The sequence below is a fragment of the Adiantum capillus-veneris genome, chromosome 13 (assembly GCF_014529385.1).
Source record: "Adiantum capillus-veneris isolate H3 chromosome 13, ASM1452938v2, whole genome shotgun sequence".
NCBI classification, from domain to species: domain Eukaryota; kingdom Viridiplantae; phylum Streptophyta; class Polypodiopsida; order Polypodiales; family Pteridaceae; genus Adiantum; species Adiantum capillus-veneris.
Genome location: NC_140943.1, coordinates 123,775,815 through 123,797,808, shown reverse-complemented (window position 1 = coordinate 123,797,808; position 21,994 = coordinate 123,775,815).

Below are 21,994 nucleotides of genomic sequence, written 5' to 3'. Positions count from 1 at the left end.
ACTACAGAGGCTGAATATGTTGCAGCATCAGAGGCATGCAAAGAATCAATTTGGCTTAATCGACTAGTAACAGATTTGGGAATCAAAGAAGAGATGCCCGTGTTATATTGTGATAGTCAGAGTGCTATACAACTGGCTCGCAATTTAGTTTATCACTCAAAGACAAAGCATGTGGATGTGAAGTATCATTTCATCAGGGAAATGCTCGAGGATAAGCAAATTCAGCTTGTCAAAGTTCACACCACAGAAAATCCTGCTGATCTACTTACAAAAGGACTTCCCTCAGAGAGCTTTGTGCATTTTCGCAAGCAATTAGGTGTAGGGTAGTACATCACTTCTCTACATCTCTTGTATATTAGCTTGTATAGTAGCTTCTCTCACGCTTAAAGTACCACATTGGAATTTAAGTGGGAGGTTGTTGGGGTATAAAGCTCAATGTGGTAGCCCAGGTAAGTGGGCGGGCGGCCAGGTATGTACACATATTCTTTTGTAAAAACCTAATAAGAAATCACTATACTCTACACATTACAGGAGAGCGAGTTCACCATATCCTCGTGCTCTTCTTCTCGCACTCTCTCTCGCGTCACACTTCCGCTCGTACTCCTTCAATTGGCACCGCCCCTTGCCACCAAAATAGGCTAGCTCAGCCCCCTCGCACCGCCGTGCAGTGCCACCATCAATTCCCCATGGCTCACAACAAGGAGAGTTCGATCTCGCCTTCATGCTCTACACTGGGCTCAGGGCCCTGAGTTTATACATTGCACTGTTCGATGAGCAGCTCGTATATGGGATTTGCATCTGCCACATGGCAATCAAAGAGCACCTCGTCTTAGGGTGGCCTCCAAAGCCCACAAAAAACTTTTAAAAAGAATCCTTCATTCTCAATTTCTCCCCCCCACTTCACCAACCTGCAACATCCCGATCTGGGGTCGGATTCCCAAGCCGTAGGGTCCGGCCAAAGCTTCCCGGCCAAAGCTTCACCATACCGTCTTCAAGCCACAAGTACCTGGCTGCATTTCGAGATCCTTGGGGTTGCAAACCAAGGCCATCAAAACCAACAAAAATCATTTGTAAGCTCACTACCACCAAATGCTTCCGACTTTACCAGGCCGTAGCTTGGCACCCGAGGCTTAGAATCACGAGTCGTCATTCTCTACTGATTCCACACGGCATGCTCTATTTGCTTGAACCCTGTCAAAGCCCCAAAGATGCCAGATGCCACAATTTCTCATGCAGTCGACTTGGCCCATAGCTGCCTCCCGACAAAACTTCAACTAATCATAACTTGCTATTTAGAGCTCTGATTGGCAATTTGAAAAGATAGGCATGCTTCATAATTTGGGCTCCACACATCTATCTACTGACATCGGCCTAGGTCGTCTGTCCCAACTGCCCTGTCTGTCCCAGATCTGTAGCTTCTAACTTTGCACCGCACTATCTTGCACACCGGGGCTCCGTTTGATGAGCCGTGTGGACCAGCTTCTAGAGCACATTGAACATTACATTTCAAATCACTGACTAGGCATTTCAGGCACCTTTACTTGCTATCCCATCTGGACCATCCTTGAGATCTTTTAGGCCTAAAAAATATCTTTAGACATACATTTCTGCTACCCTTTGGCGGCCCAAGACCTTGGTACTTGCCCTAGCCTTCTGCACTACACCTGCCTGCAGCCTCTACCTAGCATATACGACTTTCCAGCTTGGAACAACTTTGGATGCACCAATGAGACCTTGCATTGATGCGGGTTCAAAGAGGAGATAAATTTCTCAAGGAAATAGAGAAATTAAAGACAGTCAATTAGCTGCTACGAGAGGGACAAACAGAAACCCCAGGTAAAGTAGGAATCTTTGAACAACCAACCATCAAAATACCCTCAGTCTCTTTTGCTGATACGGAAACACGGCCGTCAGAAGGGCTTGCAGGAGAATCAAATTTTCAAGTACGAATCACTGAAGTCAAGAAAGTGCCAATGGTCCATCTTTCGATCATCATATGTTTAGTAGTAAAATGGAAGGGTGCCATCAAAAGGGAGTTTTGACTACGAGTTGGCACCTGGTGCATACGAGGAAAGCATTAATCTAGCACTATCTCAAACGGAGCAATACTTTACGCGCAAAGGGCTTGAGATAGCCACCATTGCAAATCCAGAGAATGGCAACGATTTTTTCCCGAAATGTATATCATTTACAGGTTGGGGCGAGAAGACCACGAAAATGACACCCTCGAGAGTGGCAGAGGTTGCACGTGCACGCATTAGCCCGAAAGAGTAAGTAAAAGTCATTTAAATCATTCGATATATTTCTCTTTTTATTATGTAGCCATAAAAAATAAGTCTTGCTTTTCCTTTGCTAGGAAGTGCCGCTTGCTTGATTTGCTCCAAGGCGGTGATGCATTCTTGAAGGAGAATGGAATAGGTTTGACGGAGAAGGCCTGGATCCAGTGGCTTCGATATCACGTGTATTGGTGGAAATTGGAAAGGTTAGATTTAGTGATTATGTGCATCAGTAGCAATTTTTTGATAATGTAACTTGTGACTTATTATTTGCTGCAGGAGAGTGCTTGAGATGGCCAAGAAAATGGAGGCCGAGAATCATGATGTTGCTATCCAACACGAGAAGGCTGAAGGTAGGCATGGTTGCACACTTGCCCACACATTACTGACATACAGACACAAGCACTTTGAGAAGGCCTTCAAGAAGTGGAGTGCTTGGATCAAGTCCACACAGGATCTCGAAGAGCAAACCCCACTTTGGTTGCACGGCACGACGCTTGTTGTACATGTTTGACATCTTTAATTGACAAATTAAGAATCTAGTAGGACACACTAATCTTGTTCTTTGTGGCTCAAAACATTGTGGTCTGTCTTGTGGATGGTGGAAAGATGCTCTTGTCTTTCCCATTCCCGAGCACCCCAGTGATGCATGGTGCATGTCGGAGAGAGAGGAGACGGGCTTTTATCTTGACAAGTGGATAGACGACTTGCGGCCAAAGGGAACATGGCTCAGTGTCCTTGGTGGTTGGACTACCTAGACAAGGAGTACCCACCCGAAGAGGAAGAGCTATACATAGGTATCATTCTATATAGTTTTTACCTTTGCCATGCAGCAATACAACATGGGATCAATAATTGTTCTTGTTTAATTAATAGCGGAGCATACTGTGTCACAAAAGAAAGCGGTTATGATAGAGGATGCTCTATCTCCAAACACATCAAATAAACTGGACAAGAAGAAGCAGAACTCAAAGAAATACTCACAAGCACAACCGGCTCATGACAAGCAACATGGGAAGAGAAAGAAGAGGGCTGTAGTTTCTAGTGATAGTGAGAGCAAGCATGTGGTTGCAGAGTATTCTGTAGAAGTCAGTGATAGTGCGCATAGCCTTGGTGCTATGAGCCACAGTGTACCGACACTATCCTTCATTCCAAGACTAGTGGGGGGCATCCAGGAGTCCCCTCCATATTCACCATCACATGGCAGGGCTGCAGAGGACCTATCAGACATGGCCAAAGTTGTGGGAGATAACCATCCAGGTACGTGAAAATGGTTAATGTTGTGTTGTTCTCTTTAGCATTGCTTGAAAGATATATTTGATCTTATGTTGCTACATACAGATATGCACGTAGAGCCACGCCACCTTGCAGTGCATGCTAGTGCCAAAGAGTTGGCAAAAGCTATTCCAGATGTGTTGTGCAATGACAGATAAGCTACGCTAATTTACAATCATAGTTATGTGCACAATTTTAGTGATGATTGCATGCAGTTCTATGCACTCAATACGTAGATTCTTGGGCTCTCTATCAAGAACAGGACATATGAGCCCCAGCTTGAGATTGGGTGGCGTACGTTTGGTGTACATGGCCTTTCCCTTACACACTAGGCCACATGCAACTAGCACGGGTGGGGTTCCTTTATGGAGCCAATGGGATAGTGAGCTCGTGGATGCTGCATTCCTTCTGGCAACCAAGTTTCTTTTGGTTGATGGCATGGTTGTGGCGACATGTCGTGCAGAACATCTGTCCATTGTCACTTCGAAGGCAGAGGGAGCTGGTTTCTAGTTGTTGAGGATATTGTACATACGGCTGCCGGAGTCTAGTTGTACGATTGTTCAGGACTATTTAGAGGGGGTATGTTTTTTTTTTTTTTGATAATGAATAGTAACTTCTATGTTTGCATTTCAAAATAATAATGTTTTGCTTCCATTCGTAGGTTGGTACTTTGTTGTTGGTCATTTTTTCACCCCCTAGAACCGGTGGGTGTCGACTTCTGAGGTATGATCGAGCGGATGGAGAGAATGCATCAAATGTACGTGGCTTATCTACAGATGACGACATGTTGTGGGAGAAGCTACCAGGTTCAGATTCCACACAATGGACGCTTGATCGTATGGGCCGGCCTTATCGTAGAGGTGTTGAGAGGAGTCCAGCGTTTTCTAGGTGGTAGAAACTTTTTGGAAGTTTTTTTTATTGTTCCTATAAAACTATAGGTATAATAAATCTAAAGATTACTTTTCTTTTGTAGATGGCTACTAGGTATCTTCACAGACATGGGAGATGCTGTGTTGGATTGTTTTGCACGAGTTGAGACATTGGTAGCACAATGTTTACTACTATGTAGACATTACATCACTTGTGAGAAGGATTGGGTAGTTTTCAGTGCTTGTCTGGAGCCAGCTTAGTGCCTACCTTCCAATTTAGGCTCGACATTGATGTTTCATAGGAGTGTTAGAGCTCAGGTAACTGAGCAACCAAAGCAGGTGTTCGAGCAGCTTCATCCGCTCGACCCACTTTCTCGGCACCACTCAGTAGTCAGGGCGGGGCAGTAGCAGCACCGTATCCCACTTTCACGGCCCCAGTTTTGGCATGGCGTGCAACTGGACCGTCTCCCAGTGCATTCATTGCCTCCACATCTGAGGCCCCACTCTCGGAGTTGATCCATTGCCTCTTTCACTACCTACAACCTCCCCACATATAGTTCGTACCCTCTACCACTTGGAGGAGTTCCCCCACCATTTGGTGCACTGCCCCCGTTGGCACGACCTTTGTTTCCTCCCAGAGCATATGCCCCCCCACCGCCCTTCTTTCATCCACGTCACCCATGATGTATCCCCCCCCCCCCCCCCCCCCCGCCCCCCAATATGTATTTACTTTTGATGCAATGGAACACATAGATTTTGGGTTTGCTATATGAAACACACACACACACACACACACACACACACACACACACACACAGAGAGAGAGAGAGAGAGAGATGGGTAGATTGTCCCTTCTTTTGGGAATTTGCTCGCCTGATTCTTAAAAAGCAATCGCCAGAAATTGCTCGCCCAAAAATTGCACCCTTGTATGAATTGTGAAAGATGACAAGTACAAACATTGTGTATAGCTGAAAATCATGACACCAAAAAAAGCACCCATTTTTGTAGCCTGTTGCTACATTCCTCATCATGATTCCCCCTTTTATGCTTGCATGGATAGAGTGCTAAGTATGGAGCCTGATTTACCCCTTGTAATTTTTTGTATTAGAAACGCACATTTGTATTGTCCTCGTTATGAGGAGAAGCCATTGTGCGTGAAGAAAAATCACTCGCCAAAATATTCCTTTTCACCGGAATATTATGGCGGGACGGCGATCGGAAAGTGTTCGGAAAACGATCGATTGGTTGGCCGGTTGGCAGGTGGACGGTAGTCAATGGCTGATGGCCGGTGGCCAAATTCAATGGCCGATGGCTGAATTCAAAAGCGAACTTCCTTCTCAAGGGCGGCCATACATGGGCGGATTGGAGGGTTCGATTTGGACTTATCTACACAAGGGCGGCTACACATGGTTGCCTCTCATGAGAGAGGACAACCCTTTTGGCCTATAAATGGAGGCCATTTCTACACACATTTCACAATGTGAAGTTGATGCAACAAGGTGGGTGTGAGGTGGTGAGAGTGAAGCAAGGTGGAAGCTCTATTAAGGGTATAATCCCTTTGTAATCTACTTCTTGTTTTGAAGTACTAAAGCCATTGAGTGACTGTTTTCCCGTGGGGACATAGCGCACATTGGGTGAGCCACGTATATCGTGTGTACTCTCTCTCTCTCTCTCTCTCTCTACTCTATAATCTCTTGTGTGTGAAAATTATCTCTCTCCATTAAGTAATCTACTCAATTATCTACTTAGCTACGTCATATTTCCTAAACAAATGGTATACAAGCAAGGTTTGCTTGTAGCTAAATTATCTCAAGGAAAGGATTTCTTGAATTGAGTAGGAGTAATGGCGAAGGAAGGAAAGCTCAAGATTGATAAGTTCAACGGCAAATACTACCAACTTGGAAGATGCATATTGAAGACTATCTCTACCAGAAGGACCTCTATTTGCCACTAGGCAGTCTTGCAAAGAAGCCCACAACAATGGAAAATGAAGCATGGATTGTCCTTGATCAAAAGGCATTGGGAACAATCCAATTAAGCTTGGCTTCAATGGTGGCCTTCAACGTTTTCGAGATGAAGACCACGGAGGACTTGATGAAGTCAATTGATGACTTCTACGAGAAACAATCGGCATCCAATAAGGTATTTCTCATGAAGCGCTTGTTCAATCTAAAGATGGCAGAGAATGGTTCAACTACAGAACACCTAAATGACTTTAACACCAACATAAGTCAACTTTGATCGGTGAAAATCAATTTTGATGATGAAGTGCGAGCTCTCCTTATACTATCATCTCTACCAGATAGTTGGAACAACCTTGTGATAACTGTAAGTAATTCTATCTCTGGCACAAATACTTTTAAGTTTGATGATGTTGTGGATGTTCTCCTAATCAAGAAAATGCAAAGGATAAGCACAGGAGAATCATCAAGTGCTGCACTGTCAATGGAAACAAGAGGAAGGCCTAAGGAGAGGTTCAAAAACCAAAAGGGTCATGATCGCTCAAAGCGGAGCAAGTCACGCACAAAGTCAGTTCTTGAATGTTGGAACTGTGACAAGAAGGGCTACATCAAGAAGGATTGTTGGTACAAGAAGAAAAAGGACTCAGAGTCTCAAGACAACAAGCCAACATTGGAGGCCATATGGCAGGTAAAGTAGAGCAAGATGCTCTAATTTTCTCATTAGACATGCGTCTAATTCTTGGATAGTAGATTCCAGGGCTTCATTCCATGCGACACCACACAAGCAACATTTCCAAGATTACACCAAAGACAATTTTGGGTATGTATACTGTTAGGAAATAAGACGTAGCTAAATAGATAATTGAGTAGATTACTTAATGGAGAGAGACAGATTTATATACACGAGATTATAGAGTAGAGAGAGAGAGAGAGAGAGAGTACACACGATATACGTGGTTCACCCAATGTGGGCTACGTCCACGGGAAAGCAGCCACTCAATGGCTTTAGTACTTCAAAACAAGAAGTAGTTTACAAAGGGATTATACCCTTAATGGAGCTCCCGCCTTGCTTCACTCTCACCACCTCACACTCACCTTGTTGCATCAACTTCACACTATGAAATGTGTGTAGAAATGGCCTCCTTTTATAGGCCAAAAGGGTTGCCCTCTCTTATGAGAGACAGCCATGTGTAGCCGCCCTTGTGCGAATAAGTCCAAATCGGACCCTCCAATCCGTCCATGTGTGGCCGCCCTTGAGAAGACAAGTCCGCTTTTGAATTCGGCCACCGGCCACCGGTCATTAACTTCCGACCACCGGCCACCGGCCATTGACTTCCGACCACCGGCCATCGGCCATTGACTACCGGCCACCGGCCAACCGACGGGTTGTTTTCCGACCACTTTCCGGCCGCCGTCCGGCCATAATATTCCGACGAAAAAGAATATTCCGGCGGAAAAAAAAGTCTCGGGGGCCTCCGCCCCCGAGGCCTTTAAAGTTGCCTCTGATTCTTGTCCGTGAAAATTTTGGTTTCCGGTGAGTGATTTTCCTTCACGCACGATGGCTTCTCCTCATAATGGGGGCCTTACAAATGTGCGCTTTTACCACAGAAAATTACAAGGGTAAATCAGGCTCCATACTTAACATATACTTGGGAGACGATGAAGCTTGTGAAATTGTCGGCAAAGGTACAGTTTGTGTCAAAACTACTAATGGAAATGAATGGAAGGTTAAAGATGTTATTCTCTTCACAAAAATTTGATCGCTACAAGACAATTGGACGATGAAGATCACAACATTGCATTTGGAAGCAAATGGTGGAAGATATCAAAGGGATCTTTGGTGGTTGCCAAGGGAGAAAAGGTTGGTACACTTTACTTGTGTACTGTTAGCACGCAATCTTCAAATTGTGCAATAGCTATGGAAGTCGACAGTGCCGTGTGGCACTATCGGCTTGGACATATGAGTGCCAAAGGAATGAAAATCCTTCAAACAAAGAAGCTTCTACCAGGTTTGAAAGAAGTGGACTTAGAGTTCTGTGAAGATTGTGTTTATGGTAAACAAAAGAGGGGAAAACTTCAAAAAACAAGAAATAAAAGAAAAAGTAAAAAACTTGAGCTGGTTCTTTCTGATGTTTGGGATCCAGCAAGTACACCATCACTTGGTGGCTCATTGTATTATGTAACATTCATAGACGATGCAACTAGAAAAACATGGATTTGTGTCATGAAGAATAAATCTGGTGTGCTTTCCATATTTCGAAGGTGGAAAGCCTTTGTGGAGAATGAAGTAGGTACCAAGGTTAAATGCCTCAGATCCGACAATGGAGGTGAATATTGCAGCCAAGATTTTGAAAGATTTTGTGCTAGCAATGACATTTGGAGGCAAAAGACAACCCCAAGGACACCTCAACAAAATGGCATTTCTGAAAGGATGAACAAAACAATCATGGAGCGAGCACGAAGCATGCGGCTACATGCAGGCCTACCCACTTGAGCTTTGGGCAGAAGCAGTAAGTACATCTATGTACTTAATCAACCAATCACCCTCAACGGCATTGGATGGGGGAGTTACAAAAGAGGCATGGTGAATTATGCATTTCTCAAAGTGTTTGGGTGTGAGGATTTCATGCACATAGATGGAAGCCTAAGATCAAAGCTAGATACAAAGTCCAAAAAGTGTTTCTTCATTGGCTATGGAGAAGGTGACTTTGGGTATTGCCTATGGAATCCTGAAGATGGTAAAATGTTTAAGAGTACGGATGTATTTTTAATGAACAAAATATGTACAAAGATAACTTTGGAAAGAAAAAAAACAAAAGAAACAGGTGATGAGTACATGGAGCTTGAGGACAGTGAAGATTCAAGGATTGCAAACGGTGACAACGTGCAACAACATCAACCAAATGAGGATCCTCAACCTATTCCCCGAAGTTCTACAAGATCAAGTAGACCTCCATAAAGGTTTGTTCCTTCCTTCAACCATCTCTTGATCTCAGATTTTGGAGACCTAGAATCATACAATTTTACAAAGAAGCTATGTATCACAAATCTAAAGAATAATGGATGAAGAGCATGCAAGTGGAGATGGAATCACTACATCGCAACCAAATATGGGAGTTGGTTGAGTTGCCTAAAGGTAAGTGGGAACTTCAAACAATTGGGTGTACAAGCTAAAGGAAGAAGAAGGTGGGAAGAAAAGGTACAAGTTTAGGCTTGTGGTAAAAGGGTTTTCTCAAAAGAAAGGTATTGACTTCAATGAAATATTTTCTCGTCTTGTAAAATTGAACTCAATTAGGCTTATCTTAAGCCTTGTGGCTGCTCATGATCTAAATGTTGAGCAAATGGATGTAAATAAGAAATTCCCTCACGGTGACTTAGAGGAGGAAATTTACATGCTTCAACCAAAGGGGTATGAAGTAACAGGTAAGGAGAAAATGGTTTGCAGATTAAAGAAGAGTTTGTATGATTTAAAGAAAGAATCAAGACAATGGTACTTGAAGTTCGATCGATGGATGTTAGAACATGGATTTAGAAGATGCAACTCAGATCATTGCGTCTACACAAAGAAGTTGGGAGATGGGAAGGTCATCATTCTAAATTGTATGTTGATGACATGCTGATTACAAGTGCTAACATGCAGGACATCAAAGACCTAAAAGAAGAACTGTCTAAATCTTTTTCAATGAAATATTTAGGTGGTGCAAAGAGGATACTTGGTGTGAAGATATCAAGGGACAGGATGAAGAAGACAATAAAGCTATCTCAAGAGGATTACATCAAGAAGGTACTAGAAAGGTTTGTAATGCAAAATGCAAAAACGGTTTCTACACCTTTGGCTGGTCACTTTAAACTAACCAAGGATATGTGTCCAAAGACACAAGAGGAAATATCCTATATATCTAAAGTTCCATATGCTACACCAGTAGGTTCTCTAATGTATGCTATGGTCTGTACAAGGCCAGACATTGCATATGCAGTGGGAGTTGTAAGTAGGTTCATGGACAACCCAGGTAAAGAGCACTAGAAAGCTGTGAAGTGGATACTTAGGTATCTAAAAGGGACAACAACAAATGCTTTGTATTTTGGAGGAACTGATACATATGCTGCACCAGTAGGTTCTCTAATGTATGCTATGGTCTGTACAAGGCCAGACATTGCATATGCAGTGGGAGTTGTAAGTAGGTTCATGGACAACCCAGGTAAAGAGCACTAGAAAGCTGTGAAGTGGATACTTAGGTATCTAAAAGGGACAACAACAAATGCTTTGTATTTTGGAGGAACTGATATTTTTCTAGAAGGGTATGCTGATGTAGATATGGCAGGTAACAAAGATACTTGAAGGAGCACTATTGGCTATGTCTTCACGATTGGAGGCACAACAGTAAGATGGGCTTCAAAGCTGTAGAAAGTGGTCTCACTTTCTACCAAGGAAGCAAAGTATGTAGCAATGACGAAGGCAAGCAAAGAAATTATGTGGCTTCACAAATTCTTAGAAGAGCTTGGATTCAAACAAGACAATTGTATCTTGTACAATGATAGCCAAAGTGCTATCCATCTTGCAAAGAACTCAACCTTTAATCAAGGACAAAGCACATTGAGGTGAGATATCACTTCATACGCACTCTTTTGAAAGAGGGACAACTAAAGCTAGGAAAGGTGCATACAAATGAAAATCCTACAGACATGTTTACAAAGGTGGTCAACAAGGAGAATTTGAGCTTTTGCTCATCTTCAATTGGCATTCAAGGATACGAATCTAGGATGGAAAGCAGTCATAGGTCTGGTTTGGAGATCAGTGTCCAAGTGGGAGATTGTTAAGTATGGAGCCTGATTCACCTCTTGTAATTTTATATATTAAAAACGCACATTTGTAAGGCCCCTATCGCTCGTGAAGAAAAATCACTCGCCGGAAACCAAAATTTTCATGCCCAGTCTCGACTTTAACTCGCCGAAAATAAAAATCACTCAACAAAATATTCCTTTCACCGGAGTATTTGACCGGACGGCGGCCAAAAAGTGGTCGGAAAACAACCGGTCGGGGTTGGCGGTTGGCCGGTGGTCGGAAGTCAATGGCCGGTGCCCAATGGCCGAATTCAAAAGCGGACTTGTCTTCTCAACGGCGGCCACATGGACGGATTACCTACACAAGGGCGGCTACACATTGCTGCCTCTCATGAGAGAGGACAACCCTTTTCGCCTACAAAAGGAGGCCATTTCTACACACATTTCACAGTGTGAAGTTGATGCAACAAGGTGGGTGTGAGGTGGTGAGAGTGAAGCAAGGCAAGAGATCTATTAAGGGTATAATCCCTTTGTAGCCTGCTTCTTGTTTTGAAGTACTAAAGCCATTGAGTGGATGCTTTCCCGTGGATGTAGCCCACATTGGATGAACCACGTATATCATGTGTACTCTCTCTCTCTCTCTCTCTACTCTATAATCTCTTGTGTGTGAAAATTACCTCTCTCCATTAAGTAACGTACTTACTTATCTACTTAGCTACGTCATATTTCCTAACATAGAGATCATCCATTTTTTGATTTAGAAGAGGAAATTGCTTATTTCAAAGGCGAAGGTGATATTATTTTATTTGGGGATATGAATGCTCGCTTTAAAATATTGCAACATGATACTCAACAATTTGATATGCCATACGTTTCAAGGGAGTTGGATGAAGAACACTTGTATGATCATACGTCAATGGATGAGAAAGAGCTGGATCACAATGGAAAGTTACTTTTAACATGTGTAATAGCAGGGGTATGCTCATTGCCAATGATATATCTTTGTGGAGTGGAACCAATGGATTTACATGTAGGAAACATAATGGTGATAGTGTGATTGACTATATGCTACTCTCGGAAGCAATTATATATCGCATAAAGAGTTTTATGTTTGGCCAATGGACCCCTGAATCCGACCATCGGACCTTATGTATTGACCTTTCATGTGGAGAAGCAACTAAGCATGATAATTTCAGCCAAAGGAAAGAGAAATTATCACTATGTATGGATTTCAAATGGGCACCAATGTACAATGAAATGGTTGAGCAAATGTTATTGATGACAAAGCTTCAATATGATGCACCATTGGAAACTAAATGGGAAGCTTTCAAAAAAGTTATATGTTCTTGTACGGAAGAATGCTTTGCCATAAAGCATCTCCATGGTATCAACAAAGATAGATCACGCAAAAGGTGGTTTGATAAAGAATGTCAAGATGCTTGAAAGTCCTTGATAAATCTTGATGCAACTATGGACAAAGACAACTATCAAAGTCATTTGCATACATAAAAGGCATTGATTCAAAAGAAGAGAAGAAGCTAGGATGTAAAGCAAAAACTTTTTCAAGTCCAAGAAAAGGCACATGCATGTGGAAGATTTTGGAGAAACTTGAGGGGCAAGCGGGTTGAGAATTTTGGTAACTTGAGTCTTGTGGATATGTACACACATTGTAGGCAATTATATGAGCAAGCAAATGCTGCAAAACTGCCTTTTATGGTTCACTTGCATGTATGCTCTCTTTTTTTACTATTAAGGATGTATGCGGTGGGTTTGAAAAATTGGCCACTCACAAAGCAAGAGATCTTCAAGGTATCAAGCCGAAGATGATCAAATGGACGGGAGATTTTACCCATGAGTGGATGTGTGATATGTTCAACCTTGCACTTCAACATGGTATGCCTTATGATTGGAGTACTAATTGGGTTAAGCCTTTGCATAAAGGAGGGGGTGTAAAGAATATAAACAACTACCGGACTATAATGATTGGGTCTCTTATGGAAAAGTTGTTTGAGTGCATAATGAGATGAAATTGAGTGATTGGGCTGTAGAGAATGACAAGCGTACAAAAGGACAAGCGGGTTTTTGTCGATGCCATAACACCATTTGATCATCTTGTCACTCTTCGTGTTCTCATGGAGGAAAGTCGGTTGAAAGGCAAGCGATTGTATTGTTGTTTTGTGGACTTTAAGAAAGCCTTTGATATAACTTCATGTAGCAATTTGTGGAAAAGAATGGAAGAACTGCAAGTGCCAAGCGAGTTTATGCTTACGGCTTCTCAAATCTATGAGAAAGTGATTTGTCAATTGCACATGGGAAGAGAAATTTCAAATTTTTTTAAAAACACTATTGGGGTTAAACAAGGATGTCTGTTGTCACCAACTCTCTTTGGTCTATGCATTGATCAATTGGAACACTTAACTTTATGCAAGAAGAAGGCATCGAAGAGGTCACTATTTGCAACGCAATAATCATGCTTTTGTTATATGCGGATGATGTAGTGCTTCTGGCACACACTTTAGAAGATGCACAAAAGCTTATGGTTGTCCTTGAGAACTTTTTCCTGCATAGTGGGTTGATTGTGAATGAATCCAAAACAAAGGTTATGCTTGTGAAAACCAACCATAAGGAGAAGCCATACATTGTGTACAACAATGAGACACTTGAAGTTGTTGAGAGCTTTAATTACCTTGGCCTTGCGGTTCCGTCCAATCACAAGTGGCATGAATGTGATGTGTGTTGTTTGGAAGCGGGAAAGGGAGCATATTATGCATTTGAGAACGTGTGTAATGCAAGAAACATTAAGTGTTGGGTTCTCAAGAAGTATCTTTTTGATGCATTGGTAACACCGGTTCTTCTTTATGGAGTTGAAGTGTGGAGCGGGAGCATCTCAAAGTCTACTTGGAAAGAGTTTGAGAATGTCCAAAAGTGTTTTCTTACAAACTTTCTCCAATTTAAGACACAAATACCATATATGCTCCTACTTCTTGAGTCGAGATCTCTTTCAATTGAGGTTATGGGCATGGAAGGGTTGTCAAGTACATGATAAAGATGCATCAAAACCCCTCACATCAACTTCCTACCATTGCATGGGAATCAAGCAAAAAAGTTCAAAAGACACATAAAAGCAAGATCTTGAGCACGGGATGGATGCAAGACATAAAGAAGTGGTTTGGGAGATGGGATGCATTTACACTTGCTACATGATGCTTCAATTGACTCCCAAGTGAATGAAGCTTTTCTACAACGCCAATGTATTACAGCTTGGGAGAAATCCAGTGGGTCACGCTTCATACATGACGCCCCCAATATTTCCCCCAACTACAAAACCATGTTCTTCACTGAAAGAGGAAACCGTACTCACACTTACATGCTTGAGCCTATCCCCTTGTTGGTGATACACACTATCGTAGCCATTCGGATTAGCTCCCATTTTCTTCGATGCGAAACAGGGCGTTGGGGCAATGGAGAAGAGTCAAATTGACTGTGCACATTATGCTCACTACAAGTTCGAAAGTTTGAGTACCACACACTACTAGAGTGCTCAGCTTGTGGTCACATCCGAACTTTCTTCTGTCACATTTTCAACCATGACTTACACACTTTCCTCTCCTAGAAACAGTGTGGTCTCTCCATTGCAACTCTCATCACCACAATTTTGGAGCATCGAGAGTCACTCATTAGCCATACACATACTACATCACATGTTACTTTGGTCCCATAGGTCTTATTTGACCTCTGAGGATGATAATAAAATCTCTCTCTCTCTCTCTCTCTCTCTCTCTCTCTATAGGGATGCGTTGTAGCATGACCTAATCGCAACCCACAAAATTGTCAAATCGTGGATCGTTTGGCAACCTGGCTAGGGCATGGAAGCACGAACCTAGGATGTATAGACATAGAGGATTCAAGGGATTCTTCTACTCATCAGAAAGAGAAGCCATGGAAAGGGCTTCCTCTAATCAACAACACATTCCTACTTAGGCTAATCACTTGCACACAATCATGTGGTTGAAATTAACCTCTCACATCAATCACTCTATTCACAACTCTTAATCACACAACTAAACAAGAATGCAATTAACATACTTACTTCGCATTAGTGTGTCCATTCTGTCACAACCCCTCAATGTGACTACGTATGCACACACACTAACTGCACCTTGTAGAGAGAGATGAAGAGAAGTAAGGCATAGCCCTCACACACCATGGCCAATGGTGTGGATAGAATAGATTAACTCAAAAAAGGGATTAGGAGATCTACCATCACACAAATACAATCTCACTCCACATAATCAAACAAAAAAAACTGATAAGAAATAAAGTGTAATTGATTATTAGAAATCAAGAGCTACATGGGCATGGAAAGCCCATGAGCCTCATGACCATCCACTCTACAAAGAGAATAACTCACCCAAGAATGACTTCTCATTAAGCATAGGGCTCTTTTATAGCTTTGGACCTCAAACCCTTCAACTATGGGATAAAGTTGAGCTCTCTAGCCTAAACTCATACAACTTTAGAACTCCTAAATGAGCCCAAGGCCCTATACAATGAAAAGGAAATATTGTGCACTATAGCATATCCACAGCTTGGTGCATAATTGGTGTAGCCTTTGTTAGCCGCTGCTATTATTCCCCCCTTCCTAATTTGGCGCACGTCCTCGTGTGCCGGTGAAGCAGGACACGGTAACATGGTAGAAAGCAAGTCCATGGAAGAAATGTTGAGTTGCAAAACATAAGAACAAGTAATGAGCATTAAAGGACACCAAGAATGAATAAAACATGAAGCACAAATGAAAAATCATGTAAAGTGATTTTTTTCTTCTAAAAGATGGGTCAATCATAGTCAAAAACTAGACAACATAAAGCAAAAAAGACACCTAAACTATCGTGAAGATTAAACCACTTGAAATTTCATTTTTATGCATGAAACACAAGCAATCAATTAAGACCCTAGGCTAATGCAAGTTCATAAACCTACTAGCCTAAAAACTATGCGACCAATCTTAATAAATTATTCAAGTCTATCATGTCTACGGGCTATAAAAAAGCTCCTAATCTATTAGTACATTGTCAAAGCTTTTTGAAACTCATGAAAGCTTTGTTTTTGTCATTCATTGAAAAACGTAAAGCACAATCACAAGGCTACCACACCAAGGCAAGTCTAAGTGCGACTGTCGGCTCCTTGAACACTCAAGAATGTATTCCAAAATCCCACTAGCATACCAAGGTGACGGCTAACCTCTATCAGCCCAAGGCATCGGTTTAGGCCTTGAACAAGCGAGCCAAGGTGATTCCCCTTGCCTGCCAAGTGCCAATAAGGTGCTAGGCCTCACATAGACACAACATAACATAGATATTTTGATTTTCATGTGTCTCGTAGCATTTTTGCTACTTTTTCTTGACACTTTCTTTTCATCATTGATTCATTTTTTAGCACTTTATTGCTTCCAACAGGAGATGCGAATGGAAATTGGACTAAAGAGACTAAAGCCTAATCATAGCCCTAGGTCATGTTAAAAATTAATGAAGTATTAAGACTATCACTAAGAGTCTAGAACTAATGAGAAATGAACCTACATTAACTTAAGGTCAAGGCCAATTACCTATGATTAGCACACATAAAACCTAATTTTTTGATGAGTTAATTTTCACAAAGCAAAGTGTTGAAACTTTAGTATGCCTAACTTTTGAACATGAAAAAACCATAGCTTAGAAGCAAACTTTCACTTAAGCCAAGAAAGAGAATGAAGGATTACACCTATTCATGCTCTTTGCGGCATTCTTGAGCAAGCATTCCCTTTGTGTAGAGAAGTCTCTTGAACTTTTTATTTGCAAAAGAAGCTTTCGGAATCTAAGTGTAAACACAAGCTCCAAAACCTTCTATTGAAAAGCCACACAAAAAACATTAATGAAAAACCTAAAGCAAGGGTCTTGCATACCCGAATTTGCCAAAGGGAAAAAACCTAAGGGAAAAAAATGCCTTTGGTTATGCACATGATTCTCTAAAGTAGAAAATTTATGCATACATATCAACAATGAGAGATAAAATATGCTTCTACATAAGCACATTTTGCAATTTTTACCATCTCTCATGTATGATTCAAAAGTCAATTAATTTCTAGCTCAATGAAATATGGAGTTAAAAACAAGCCAAGAGCTGAAAATAATGCAACTTTGATGAAATGAAGTGGCTTTCGATAGCCAAATTTTACAATTAAAGCTTTTCAAAAAGTTGGCTAACAACTAGCTCACATGAAATTTTCAATTTTTGAGCACGCTATGAGCTAGAGATGACTGCAACTTGATGAAATGAAAATGAATGGCTCTCAATAGCCAAATTTTGTACTTGAAAGCTCTCAAAAAAGTTGGTTAAACACTAGCTCACAATGAAAACATTTAACTTTTGAACAAGCTATGAGCTAGCATATATACAACTTTTAATCCAAACAATTGGAATGGCTCTAAGTAGCCAAATTTTGCAATATACTGCAATGATGACCCCTTCTTGGATCAATGGAAATCACACTCCTGTCACATCCTTCAAAACAACTCAATTGTTAGTGCATGAAAGCATTTATCAATCAATACAAGCACTAAAAGCATGGTCAATCACAAGCCCAAAATTTTACTATCCCATGGTCATTCAAGAAGCTCAAATTTTAGTGCTACGTAGGGTTTTACATTTAAAGCCAACACTAAAAATGTACACTCAATACCAAACCCAAACTTTAATGATCTCTTTTGGTTATCAAACAAACTCAATGTTAGTGCTTTGCACTGATTTTTCATTGAATTTAAGCACTCAAATGCAATAAGCAATACCAAGCTCAGGTTTTTAATGCACGCTCTCAACCAAGCATCAATTTATTGTCAATGTACGTAGCTCAAGATGGAGCCCACATGCAATGAAGAAGAATTTTTCATTTTAGCAATGAGCCTTGCAAGCCAAGAACTAGATGAATGCATGGGCCAAATAATCACAATGAACACAATTAGTACCCACATTCTTGCTTTCATATGGCAATTATAGCAATGAAAAAGAGAGTGTAAGTAAAATGCTAGCTTCCTCGGTTGGCTAACTGATTCTGGATCACCATAGATAAAAAACTCTTCAAAAATGTCAAGAATCATCACAAGCCCCACAATTTAGTGCAACATTTGCAAATGACTTCAATGAAAATATGTTCGTGCTCCCTTCTAGTATCCTTTCACATATGAAGCAAAAGAGAGAGAGAGAAAGGGAGAGAGAATTATATTGGTCACTAAATCCGTTTAAAGTCGCATTTTTCTTCAGTCCTAAAAATAGACCTATCAACACAAGAACTGATCAATCATCATTTTTTTGTTAATTTCCTAGTCCCCTTACTCGCCTTCTGATTTCTCGATTGGCTCAACAGGGCCTTTGTTTTTTCAAGAATTTTTGGGTCATGTTGGGTGGGAACTCTCTTTAATATAAAAAACGCTAAGCTTAAAATTTGAGTTCTTTTTTTTTGTTTTTGTTTTTTTTGCTGGCGACACGCCATGGAGGAGACGTGTGGAAGGAAATGGTGGGTGCATGTGTGAGTTCTGAGGGAAGACAGGATGCGCCCTGGGGGGCTCTGCATGGCTTCACTGAGCAGGAGCCTGAATGAGCGCGATGCGGCTGCCCGAGCAGGAGGGTGATGCGGCCAGCATCAGTGCTATGGCCATGGTGTGAAGCGAGGCAAGCAGTGCATATGACCTCAATGTTGCCGTGGATGAGATCAACAAGTCAACAGCAGGGAGTGTGTATGTGTTGCAAGCGCCAATTCAGGCGAGCATGTGGTTAGCGTGTGTGTGTGTTTATGACAAGAGGATAGGAAGAGGCTGGCCAGTGCGAGCTTGAGGTTGAGGTGTGGGACCAGAGCAACGAAAAGAGAGGCAGAGAGCGAGTGTGTGCGTGTTCATTGTGTGGGGACTGGCATGTGTGTGTGTGAGTCTTGGTGTGATGTGGCCAGCAAAGCAAATCCGTAACAACATTGTGTTGTGTGTGTCGTGTTGCGCCAAGCCTGTCAAGTGGCGAGTAATGTGTGAAAGTAGAGCCAAAGGCGGTGTGTGTGTGTGTGTGAGTTTATCAATCCAGTAGACATGCAGCTAGGGCCAGCGGCCTACGACCCGAGAGGATAGGAGGGTAAGCAGCCATGGTGAGCCAACCTGGCAGGCCGCATGAAGTGGGCACATGTGTAGCATCGAGGGCCCAAGGCGCTGCAGAGCACGACAAAAAAAATGGCCTGTGCCAAGCTAGGGAGAGAGAATGGCCGAGTTCGGTGATTTTTTTTCTTTTTCTTAAATTGGGTGTGTGTGTGCGCCATCTACTTGCAAGTTGTGTGAATAAAGCCATTCTCCCTTGGGGTTTGTTCGCATGGATAAGAGCATGTAAGGCCATTTGAGAGTGAACTGAGATCAAGCCTCAAAATATGGTGTCATTTACTATAAAAGTTTAAAACTTTTCACAACAACTATATTCATACATGCAACTAGAGTCACACATATTCAATAAATGTGAATGACCATATTTGCTTAAATATAATTGAAATGATTCACATTCAATTAGATGCCATTTGTAATGAAAAATCCATTTAGAAGACTCTTTTGGCATCTTAAACCCCTCATTGATAATTCATTGAGCATACATATTGAAATGAAACAAATGCGAGCACAAAATTTTGATTTTCAATTGAAAATTAACTTCATTTTTATGAGATTTTGGCACACACTTGATTAGAAAAATGCCTCAAAATATGCAAATTTTTATGGCAAAATTATCGAGTGGACACAACCTCATGGATACACGTCCGTATTGGCTCAATTTTCAATATGACATTGTTAGAACTTAAACCCAATTGGACTTATACTCTTTGATCGGACAAGGTATGCATGCACCATTGATGCCCATATTTATTTATTGAAGAGTACCCCTCTCATTAGGTAGCAATCATTGCAAAACCAATTGCTCATATCCAATAGCCTTTATCATCCAAACTCAATTGGCTTGTCATTTTGGTATGTGAGGCAACACACAATATATTATGTAATTTGCACATGCAAAATCATTGAAGTTTTCACTTTTTTCAATCAAATTGGCACAATGATACAAAGGTAATGCACATAAATCATCTTCAATTGAGTACCATTTGAATCATCCCAAGTCAATCAATTACATACACACCATATTTTGAGGTCTATTAATCATCATAACTGATAATTGCTACCAATTATTCATCCCTAATTTGAATATCCAATGTCACTAAGTAGGCACACACATTCGTGCATTTTTTTCATGTTCATCAAATTGATTCATCATTAGCATGAAAATACACTAAAATCTACACAATTGAGTACCAATTGTGTGATCTATCTCAATCATCACGCCACTTTTGCAACACACACATCAACTATTTGGACAAATTAATCATCATAATTGATAAAAAATACCAATTATTCATTCAAGCACCGGATTGGACATGCCATTGAGTAGGCACACACCCAAATTTAGGCCAAAAATTTATGCAAAAAATAGATCAATTCCACATTGCAATGCACAAATTGCAAACTCAATCGAGCATAAGTAAATGCATGCATGCTCAATTTCAGAAAATTTAGCACTATTTTTACCCAATCAAGCAGTGCACACACTCAAAAATTAAGCCCAAAAGTTCAAAATTGGCTCAATTGCCAATGCATTTAAGCTTACACCTAATTCTTGCACACACTTTTCATGAACATTTCACAATCAAAAACCATTTAGGTGTCCCAATTGACCATCAATCATTGAAAATCAAGTGGTCATGGATGGGCACACACACTCAATTTTTGCCCAAATTTTTGGCAATTAGGCTTATCCAATGTTTGAATTAGCCTCACATACTCATGATTTACATGATTGCATACTCATGTATCATCAATTTCATCACTTTGTATGCATGCACACACTAAAAATTAGGTGCACACACACTTGAAATTTTTGACATTTTTTCCTTCTTTGGTGTATGCACATACACAATGATTTTTATGCACACACATGAATTCTTGATGAGAATTAAGCATTATTTGGATACATCCAAGTTCATTAGTCACTTTTTGACTATCAATTTCATTCCAAGTGTATCAAATTAGGTGCAAAGTGTAGGTCAATTTGTGTTATACACCTAGTTTTAGAAAATAATTAGCAACATTGAACCTCATCAATCAATCAAGAATTAACATAACAAGTGAGTGCACTTACATAATAATTATATTCCAAGCTATTCCTTTGCTCAAATTAGGCCTAAATTAGGCATAAAGTAGCACGATTAACTTGATCAGAGTGATGATTCGACCTCTTGCAAGGGGATTTCATATACTTTACACTTCAAATGTTAGTGGTTAGGTTAGAAAGGTTAGTAAAAATTAGTAAAAATTAGCATGAAACTAGTGAAATTAGCATGGAAAGAAGCGAATTAGCAAGGGTTAGCATGAAATTAGTGAAATTGGGGATTTGGGGTATTCATAACTCAACATTAGCATCAATTTTTTGCACAACATCATCAAATCAAACCAAAAAATGAGTTACACACTCAAAAAATGAGAAATTAGTAACGAAATTACTCTATTCTACACATCCTAAACTCACTAGCTTAGGTTATCGATCCCTGACAGCGGTGCCAAATGTAGGGAGGCGTTGTAGCACAACCTAATTGCAACCCACAAAATTGTCAAATCGTGGATCGGTAACCCGGCTAGGGCATGGAAGCACGAGCCTAGGATGTATAGACATATATGATTCAAGGGATCCTTCTACTCATCATAGAGAGAAGCCATGGAAAGGGCTT